Below are 8,749 nucleotides of genomic sequence, written 5' to 3' on the forward strand. Positions count from 1 at the left end.
TTCTAATTAGCAAATTGTCTAACTCCATTTTAGAAAATCTTCCATTAGTATGAAAAAATAATTGATTCAAAATTTATTATCACTTTAAAAAACCATTTAATATCATTAATATCTAATAGAGGTAAAATATTTTGGTTTAGATAATTCAAATAATTTATAATTGAACTATTGCTGTATCAAAATGTTAAAAAATCACCATCTAAAAAATGAGGAGTTAGACTAATTGCTAATTACACCGTCGATATGAATCTTTTTTTTCTAAAATCAATGGTTCAAAAATTATAGCCATTTTAAAAATAATGTAATTTTTCGGATATTTTAAAGCCTATAATTAAATTATCCATATCTTTAAAAATATTTATTCTACAAAAATTTGTAGACATAAAAATAATTTAAAATTGAATTGCCTCCAAATTTTGTTTAAAAAATTTTTCTCTAAAACTAATATCACAAAAGTTATAACTCTATAAAGAATGATTTATAAATTTAAAAAATCTAATTTAAATGTAGTACAAAAATGGGCATAACTTTTAAAAGAACAAATCGTAGTTTAATTTCTTAGAGAAACTATCGTGTGGGGTTTTTGCATATAATAATAGTTATGGTAAATGAATGTGTGTAAACGAATTAAACATGATTGTTAAGATGGCGTGGGAGTGGTATCTAGTGATGCAAGTTAAAGGACGATACGTTCACTTTCATGTCCTTCGGAAGGATGTAAATTGTAAAAGTAAATGCTATTTCACTTTTATGGGAACTCACGGTGTAATTATTTGATAATTAATAACTAATAATAACTTATTAGTAATTATTAATTAAAGGCGTTGGGAAAAGTTTTTCCTGGTAATAAAATGGCATTCCGGTGCCACTGGTTTAAGATTTTATTTCTGAGTCAACTTGTCGAGGACTTGTTAATGCTGAAGAACGACATTATTGCCGGATTACTCGATACCAATAAAAGTATTTACTCTTTTCATCGGGTTTGGCTACACAGGATATTTATGTATTATATACATATACATATACTAAGTTGCGAGAAAGATAGATTTATTGAGTCGCATTCCACGGTCTCGTTGACAATTTATTGTAACTTAACCGAGAGAAAATAATTGTTATTGTTACCGAGGAATATCAAATATCATTTTATGATCTGGAATTCTAAAAAATTAAATAGATTTTTTTAAAAATTTATCTATACAGTATGAGATTATAATTAAATTGGTTGTATTTGGGGCATTCTAAATGACTAAAATTTTTTAATTTCTCTAATTCATTCTAATTCAGTCCTAATTTATTATTAAAAGTTTATATTTTACAAATTTGTAAAAAAATTTTTTTTAATCAATAAGAAAATCGATTTTTCTCTCCTAGTAACTTTTCGGCCGTACTAACTTGTATCCGGATCAAATGTTGTTTCAATAGTTTTAACAACAAATTCATTTTATGTTTGTTATTAACTAACATATTTATTATTATAGTTTTAAAAACAAATTTTTTTATGTTCGTTATTAATTAACACCTAAGTTTATCAAGATCGTGTTGTCAGCATGCTAAATCCTTTATTTGTGTTTTTCAATGAGTTTTTTTTTAATTATCCTAAATAATTTATAGTTAAATATATAAACAATAATGTTTCTAAGGTTGAAATAATATAAAAGTCTTTTTAATAAACAACTTGATGTAGACATTTTGTACTTGTCCCACCAGTCACAAATGCCTGTCCCACCAGTCAAAATAAAAACAAATTTTTTTAATTGTTTCTACGTAGGTAATCAGTTTAATTCTTCATAATATTGAATGTTTGTAGGATAAATTCACTATTGAGAGGGAAGTATTTTTTAAAAGTTTAGTGGTCGAACTGAAATTGGACTTTAAGTATACCTTTGGTAAGAGAGAAGGATTTTTCTTAGTCCCACCAGTCACACTCAGTCAAATAATAATTACGAGAAACTTAAAAAGTAATGGAGGTTTTTGACAAAGAGATGTTGTTAATTAGTTATTCCTCTATATGGGTGATTCTCTGTAAGGACGTCTTAAATCTGTACAAAATTGTCCGACCAAATTATTTTTGATTTTATTAGAAAAAAAATTAACAAGGGCTACAAAACTATCAGCTTAATCATAATCAATAAACAGCCGAATTAATTTTTGCTTTTTCGATATTTGTGTATCTTTTGCCATATAACATGACAGGGTACTGTTTTTTTTTTTTTTTTAACAAATTGAGAACAATCAAGCAAACTATTTCAATACATTCAACTTTTCAAGTTCTCAATGAATGTTTACATTAATTAGAATAACATTAAAACTTATGGATCCAATTTTATAAATAAATTATAAATAAAAATAGCTGCCAGGAGACTGAGTTTTAAAGTGGCCCAGAAACATATTTCCAGCACAAACGGTGCTTTGACACTAAATAAAATGGCGATAAAGCGCTAACAGCCCTATGGTTATTAACTTAAGGCTAGTTAGATCCTTATAAATCTTACAAAAGGTAAAATAACACGCTGGATTTTTTTTTTTTGGCTTTGAACTTCTGGCAGGGGACTGATCTTAGAATGCCTGGGACAAACTTTGGTTTAATGAATTTAATGAAACAAATTAATTTTCGGTACTTTTTATTGAAGAAGATTGTTAGTTAACTAATTAAGTTTATAAACATTATGGACCAAATTATATATTATGAACGAATAACTTAAAATTTAATCTTAAAGTTCTAATTTTGGGAATGGGACAGCCCAGGGGACTGATATTTCGGTGGTTTACGAATTTATAGCAAAAAAACCAAAATTTATTTCATTTTAATTTTCAATGCTCCAAATAGAAATGTTTTTTTACTTTCGTAATAAAATTTTTTTCGAAACAAAATAACAATTTTTCTAATAAAAAAATGCCTGGGACAGCAAAAAACATCCTTACAGAGAATCACCCATATTATAAGATAAATTTCACTATAGTATAAGTTTCAGTCACACAATTATAGCTTATAATTGATGGAATTCCAGAGTCAAATTTGCCACGAGTCACTATGAAATGCCGCTAAAAATTTTCCAAAAAAAAAAATTTTTTTTGGATATTTTGAAGCCTATACTTAAATTTGTAATATATTGAAAAATATTCATCCTAAAAAAATTTTTATGGAAACCATAAATATTCTAGATTCAATTTCCTACAACTTTTGTTTGAAACTTTTTTTTCTAAACTCAATAGTTCAAGAGAAAAAAATTTAAAAAAAAGTTAAAATTGAAATGGAAATTTTTTATAAATTTAATTAAGCAAGCGCAATGAGTTTTTTCGATAAAATCTCAGCACCGAGACTTTAAATGAGGTAATAAAATATACGACGTAGTGATAGATGGGTTCGAGAATAAATACTTAAGGAGATTTATATATACGAGCACATTTATTTTAAAAATGTTTAAAATTTGGGCGGCTTTCACGAGGCGAAATTTAGCTCGAGGAATAGAGTGAGCAAAAAGTTAATTAATAACGTAAAGCTTAAATTTCAGATTCGAAAGGTTGAGATTCAAAGATCTGAGACAAAGAGATCGGATTTACTTACGGCTTACAAGAAGTCAAGATCTGGGATAAGCGGTAATTATATCGGAATTTTTAGATTTATCGAGTACCGAGATTGGAATCGAGCGTGAGATATTAGACGACAAAAAACGAGAAAGTCTTTCCGGATCCATCTTTTTTGCCGCCAAGTGGTTTTAACAGTCAGATTGATGTTTTTGTGCGCCTACCGATTTTACGGGTTAGTGATTTATAAAAGTTCGCCGGGTTTTTTAACGTGTTTACGTTATGTGAAACAAATTTACAGGAAAAAATTATCGGGTCAAAAAGAAACTTTTTTTTTTTTACTCAGGAAAATATTTATAGACATTTGGTATAAATATATAATTTTCTATTAATTGTTACTTTTAACAACTCAAAAATTGGGAACAAATTTTATAAATCTGTACCTCAAATAATAATCCACCGAATGCAATAATTTGTATTAGAATATGAAGAGTATAATAAGCTTTAGATCTCCATAAAATTTGAAATAATTCGGACAGTTAGTTTTGGAGTTATCGCGAAAATATGATCCGTACAGAAAGAATTGTGCGGATTTACGGAGTCAATATCTTTGTAAGTCGGAAAGTAATCAACAGATTGTTAAAATTTCTTCTAGGGTCTCAAGAGTATTATAATTTTAAAATCTCCACAAAATTTGAAATAATTCGGATAATTACTTTTGAAGTTATTGCGAAAAAACGATCCGTACTGAAAGAATTGTGCGGATGTACGGAGTCAATATCTCGGAAACTAATCAAATAATTAAAAAAATTCTTTCAACAATCTCAATGGTAGTAAAAAACTAACAGTTTTACAAAATTTGAAAACAATTGAACAATTAGTTCAAAAGTTATTGCAAAAAAGATTGTTAGACTATAATTTTACATCTTTGTAAGTCGGAAAGTAGTCAACGGATTATAAAAATTTCTTCTAAAGTCTCAAGTGTATTTTAAGCTTAAGATCTCCATAAAATTTGAAATAATTTGAACAATTAGTTTAGAAGCTATCGCGAAAAAACGATCCGTACAGAAAGAATTGTGCGGATGTACGGAGTCAATATCTCAGAAACGAATCTACCGATTTGAAAAATTCTTTTACTAATTTCAATAGTATTAAAAAACTAACAGTTTTACGAAATTTGAAAACAATTGAACAATTGGTTCAAAAGTTATTGCAAAAAAGATTGTTAGACTATAATATTGCATCCAGATTAAAAAATTGATTAATAAATATTTGCTACTTAAAGTGAAACCATACTTTTCAACACATTAAATTAAAAAACCAACAAATGAAAATAAAGTTATAAAATATGACTCCAGGTTTCCTGTAATTATCCAAATTATTAATAACTACACGACCAATCAACCAAAAAAAGAATAGAGCTAAGCACGTGGTAGCATCCGGAAGACATAAAACAGACAAGTCCAGGGAACATTAAAAGCATGGGGTCTCCTCTATCGACGTGGAATTGTACTCGACGTAAGGAACGGCTTATAATACACATATGCATTCAGGCGGAGAACTTAATTTATGTGGGAGTTTCTGCATATCGAAAGGCACTACGTCTATCGAGATACAGACATAGATATTGAATAAGCAGAGATACTGTGTGGTACGCCAGTAATAGTAATAGTTATAGTAAGTACGTTTTATCATGGGACACGCTTATTCACGCTACAAGTCCCCTTCATTTTCTTAAACGCGTTCTTATTCGCGTTCCGCTCTGAATCTCAACACATTCACATCCTTCACTTATAGCTATAACTAAACACGAAATATATAAATATAAATACTAAATACTCGTAATATCGTGCCAATGTTCAGCTATTTTAATCACTTATTTACGATGTCCTTTCTATTCAATACTAAAAAATCCCTTTAATTCTAATTGTTTAATTTCTCGTATCTTTGATAACAATTTGTTTTTTCATAAATAATTCGCTGCAATGGTTACCGTTTACGCACGATTAACTCCACGTAGGCACGACGTTGTTTTTACATGGAATATTTATTTAATAATTTTTTTACTTTCCGTAAATTTAAAACTAACGAGTTCTGTCTTTTCTTTTATTTTTATTTATTTATTTAATGTCTAATTCACTCTTACCTTTATTTAAATCCAGGATAATTCTGACCGGTTGTTATGTACTTTCACTTGTGTACTGAGTACAGAGGACTCTCTATGTACTCTGCTGCTAATGCTGCTTTAATGTCGCTGTAAATATGTACTTTTGTTCTTCTTGTTACTTCTTCATGATCTGAAAAAAATTACATTGTTAATGAATTTTTTTTTTTTTTAAAATGTTATTTAATAAAATAATATGAAAATTTATGTAACAGATATTTGATAATTTCAAAAAATTTTTCAACAAATAAATTATGGCAAAAGTAGAAAAAAAAATTGACATGTAAAAATTTAAAAAAATAAAAAATGCAATTTTTTAAAAATAATTTTTTTGTTAAAAAAAATTAAAAAATGATTTAGTGACTTCTAACTTTAATGCCATTGAAATAGTACCTTGTGATTATTTAGCTAATTTTTTGATGACATTAAAGTTAGCAGTCATTAGAGAATTTTTTAATTTTTTTTAACAAAAAAATTTATTTTTAACAAAATAATTTATTTTTAAAAAATTGCATTTTTAATTTTTTAAAAATTCTACATGTCAATTTTGTTTATATTTTTTTTTTTGCCATAATTTATTTGTTAAAAAAAATTTTTAAAATGATTAAATCTGCTAAATTTATCATCATAATTTTTTGTTGAAAATTAAGTACTTAATTTTTATTTTTTTTTCAATTTTCATTGTCAATTTTTTTTTTTAATTTTTATTATAATTTATAAAATTTTTTAGATATTTCTTTATAATGTTAGATTTTTTTTTGTATTTAATGTTTGGATTTAAGATTGTAAACTTCATATTTAATTTTCTCTGAATTTGTCACCAAAAAATAAGTAAATAAAAAACATGATAAAATAATTTAATTATTGTAAATAATAAAAATACCTGATAAAAATAACTTGTTACACAATTAAAGATTTTTTTAAATTTTTTGTATCTAATTTTTTTGAATAAAAATTTTTTATTAAAATTAAAACTTTTTCAGAATTTGTAAAAAAATAAAAATGTATAAATTAGCAAATTAAAAAAAAATAATCAATATTAATTAAATAAATAATTATTATAATTAAAAAAAAATACCTTATGAAAATAAACTATTAAAAATTTAAGAAATGATAATACACTTGACAATTTCTTGGATTTCTTGAAAAATAAATAATTTACAAAAAAAAATATTGAAATACGGCGTCCAAAATATGAAAATTAATTTAGCAGATATTTAATAATTTAAAAAATTTTTCTAATAAATAAACTACTGGATAAAAAATTGAGAAAAAAAATTGACATTTAGAAAATTTAATAAATTAAAAATGCAATTTTTCAAAAAAAATTTTTCGAAATAAATTTTTTTGTCAAATAAAATTACAAAATATTTAAAATTCATTTTAATTATTCTTCATACTAAATTTGTCGAAGAAAATAAAAAAATTCATTTTTCTTCGGACAAATTCAACATTCAAAATTTTCTAATAAAAATTCTGAATTTCCGTCAAAACTTTTTAAAGATATGTAAAACAAATTTTAACTTAAGTAACAAATTAATAAAATAAAAATTTTATCATAAAAAAATAACAATTAAAATTTAATAATCAACTAATAATTTTTGACATTTTTGGTTAACCATTGTTACTGCCGGTAAATCTTGCGGTGACATTTTATTTACATATTTTTGGTGTCTATAATATTATAAATGCGAAAAAAATTATAATAATTAAAAATTTACTAATTTTAAATAAACTAAACGCGTGGCAGTCAATAATTGTTTATAAAATACTCTAAAAATCAACGAGCGAAGTATACTACGTCATACAACCAAGCTTTCTGTCCGCCATTTTGTTTTAATTCAAAATCGATACTGACGTATCGATATATTTTTGAATTTCAAATTTCGAGTTCGATACTTCGATACTCAATCAAAGATGGCCGTCGCGCGTCTAACGGATCTTCGGATCTTCGAGAAGTAAATACGTCGGTTGTTTATTTTTATTTTGTGAATATTAAAAAATATTAAATGTAATTGTATTTTATACTTTTTTCAAAAATTTATTCATTAGTGATTTAAAAATAATTAAAATGGCTGACAATAATATTTTAGAAGTATTTTTATGAAAATTTTTCAGAATTAACCTTCAATTTTTTTGAGATTTTATAAAAAAAAAGTAAGTATTTTTTTTTCAATTTAAATAATTATTTAATTAATTATAAAATAAATTTTTCTACAATAAATATTAAAAAAAAAAAAAAAATTGATGACATTAAAATTGGTTGTCAAAACTTTTTAATTTTTTTTTTTTTCAAACAAATTTCTTCCAAAAAATTATTTAAAAAAAAAATTGCATTTTTAATTTTTTTAAATTTCTAAATATCAATTTTTTTCCTCAATTTTTTGTATGATATTAAAGTTAGCAGTCACTTAACAATTTTTTAATTTTATTTAACAAAAAAATTTGTCCCAAAAAATTATATTTAAAAAATTGCATTTTTTATTTTTTTAAATTTTCACGTCAATTTTTTTTATAATTTTTTCTGTCATAATTTATTTGTTATAGAATTTTAAAAATTAATAAATATATTTATGCTAAATTCATTTTTATCTTTTTTGTTGCCATAATTTTTTAGTCAAAATTATTATTAAAATTATCGAATATCTGCTAAATTAATTTTAATAAAAAATTGCCAGATCTGAAAATTTTTTAAAAAATAAATTTCGATAATTTCATAAAATATCGAAATTTATAATTAAAAATATTTTTTTTTAAGTAATTAATTATTTATAAAAAACAAAAAAATTTTTAAATATCTTTTAGTTTAATTACTTTAATTTTAAGGGAATTTTTTTTTTTTTTTTTTTTATAAATCTACAATCTAATTAAGTATGTTGATGTTTTACAGAACAAACTCCCTCACAGTAAGTTACACAAGCGTAATTATGGAAATCATTAGCGATTGTCAGAGCTGCATCAGTTTCTCCGCTAGTTACACGATATACGGTACATGCATTATTATAATACGGACATAGAGTATCGAGTCAAATGGGAATGTACGATGTTCAATGGACTGTC

The 8,749-nt window shown here is 24.6% G+C and overlaps 1 long non-coding RNA gene across 1 annotated transcript in view; it reads right to left on the bottom strand.

Moving 5' to 3' along the window:
• The window catches only part of LOC123265835, a 155,560-nt gene extending 148,759 nt beyond the window's left edge, over positions 1-6,801 (bottom strand). Inside the window, exons 1-2 of the long non-coding RNA XR_006509679.1 lie at positions 6,768-6,801; positions 5,672-5,822 (exon numbers count right to left, since the gene is read on the bottom strand). This is a non-coding gene — a long non-coding RNA (uncharacterized LOC123265835). The remainder of the gene's footprint in view (positions 1-5,671; positions 5,823-6,767) is intronic.
• Between the last annotated feature and the right edge of the window lie 1,948 nt (positions 6,802-8,749).

This window comes from Cotesia glomerata, linkage group LG5 (genome assembly GCF_020080835.1).
Source record: "Cotesia glomerata isolate CgM1 linkage group LG5, MPM_Cglom_v2.3, whole genome shotgun sequence".
In the NCBI taxonomy this organism is placed as follows: Eukaryota; Metazoa; Arthropoda; class Insecta; order Hymenoptera; family Braconidae; genus Cotesia; species Cotesia glomerata.